Raw genomic sequence first — 2,326 nt, 5'->3', positions numbered from 1 at the left:
TTAAATATTGTTTTGGGGGGTTTGTACTTAACTTAAGTGTAATTTAAACTGAATACTTCACTAAAATCATTTTCTAATGTTTCTCATTTTTATTTCTTACAATTTTAAAAAGTACTGACTACATTTGTTCATTTTCATTTCATATAGTTAGGCTAGGTGTGACTAAACAGTAAGTGGGAGCAGTTGCAGCCAGCTGAGACGATGATCCACCAGGCTGGAGGAGATGGTCGGCTTCACGGGACACCACTCAGTGTCACTAACTGAATGTAACTTACTTGTGTGTGCACAGAAAAAACTGACTGCTGTGGCGTAAACTCAGGATGTCTGATAGTTTTTCAGTGATCTTAAAGTAAAGCATTATACAGGTATGCCAAACTTGGGGCCCTTTATTACATGGGTTCTCAACTCTGGCCCTTGAGGTCCACTTTACTGCAGAGTTGAGATCCGACCCGAATAAAATACACCTGCACAGGCTAACCAAGATCTTCACGATTACTAGAAAGTTACAGGCAGGTGAGTTTGATTGAGGTTGGAGCTAAATTCTATAGGAAGTGGACTCTGAGGGCTAGAGTTGAGAATCCATGTCATGAAGGCTTTTATTGCCTTGCGATTACTAGAAAGTTACAGGCAGGTGAGTTTGATTGAGGTTGGAGCTAAATTCTATAGGAAGTGGACTCTGAGGGCTAGAGTTGAGAATCCATGCCATGAAGGCTTTTATTGCCTTATGCTGCTTTTCATGCCAGAAATAAGAAAACTTCTCACTTAATTTTAAATACTTGTTAACCTTATGCACCTCAGATTGGATCTGCCTGCACAAACACCGTTTTAGACAACTTTGACAGGCACAGAATTATGCCTCACTAGTTTGTGGAGTTCTTTGGACACCGAATAGCAGTGATGGACTGTTTTGAGATTTCCACAGAGAAACCATTCAGTGTGAAAGTGTCAAAATGTCTTCTACCTACAAGCACTATTTAGTATTGGACAGATCGTCTAGCACTAAGAATCCATGCAGAAAGGGTCATCAGAAATGTTTGGCAGGAGCATCAAATCATATTACTATTACTATTATTATTCATTTATTCAGCTTTCTTTGTAGTACTTGCACTGTGTCCACTTAAGAAAACCGTGTGTTGATGATTCATTATGCTTGTCATCTTCTGTTATGCATTTTGAAACTGATTTTTAACACTGTGTTGCATTAATAAAGTATGTATAATGCCATTTTCATAAATGTGTTTTTGATTGTCTCCTTGTTATTAGTACTTATCAGTACTTGTTATCAGCCAAATGAAGATAATCATATATCCAACGAGGTTGGAGGCAGCGATGCCGGTGGCACTCAACTTTTTGCGTCAGGTAACCTTAGTATGGATCAGTGTTAATCGTTAATCATCATCAGTGATAAATTACGGTTCCTAAAAAAATTTGCTGAGATTATCTCGGTACCGTATCTACTTGGTTTGCATCTGTTTCTCCAGTATGATGATTTAATCGGTCTTTACTGCACGGCTACTTTTAGTTCACTGCTCAATGCAACGAAACCTTCTAAATGGCGCCTCGGTGACGTCACACATAATAAACGCACGTGACTGACAAAGACCGATAGTGCCATTTAAGTGATCTAAAACATTTTTTATAAGTGTTAAAACAGTGCTTCGTGCAATCATATTGATACAGCAAGATGAGCAAGAACAAATCAGTAGTAAATGCCCCGCCAACAAGGAGAACCAGCATAGCTAGCAAATTAGCTACCATGGCTAGCGCAGGGAAATCTAAAGAAATCCCTGCAGATAACGATGGTGTCTCTATGAGCCAGCTGGTAACGGAGTTAACAAAGGAACGAGCTTCGATAAAAGAAGACATCTCAGCTCTGATTCAAGAATCCATGGTGCCGCTTCAGACATCGGTGAATGCTTTAACAGAGACGCTGGCAAGTTTTCAGTCCCGCCTGTGTGCCACGGAGACACTCACGAGCGATAATTTCTCAGCGCTGTCTGAGGCCGAAAAAACCATCAAAACTCTGAAAGAGCAAAATGCGACGCTTCTGGATCGAGTTGATGACTTGGAAAACCGGTCACGGAGAGCAAATCTCAGGATTTTAAACTTCCCAGAGAATAGCGAGAAAGGCCACTCTACTGTCGAATTCGTGTCCGAGATGTTAATGGAAGTCATGGGTCAGGAAGTTTTTGAAAAGCCTCCCGAACTAGAACGAGCACACCGATCGCTGGGTCCAAAACCACAGGAAGGGCGACCTCCCCGGCCACTGGTAATATGTTTTCATAGATTCCAGGTGAAGGAGAAAGCGCTAAGATGGGCCAGACAG

The sequence above is a fragment of the Sinocyclocheilus grahami genome, unplaced genomic scaffold (assembly GCF_001515645.1).
Source record: "Sinocyclocheilus grahami isolate Dianchi unplaced genomic scaffold, SAMN03320097.WGS_v1.1 scaffold268.1, whole genome shotgun sequence".
Taxonomy (NCBI): domain Eukaryota; kingdom Metazoa; phylum Chordata; class Actinopteri; order Cypriniformes; family Cyprinidae; genus Sinocyclocheilus; species Sinocyclocheilus grahami.
Note: the sequence above shows the minus strand (reverse complement) of the source record.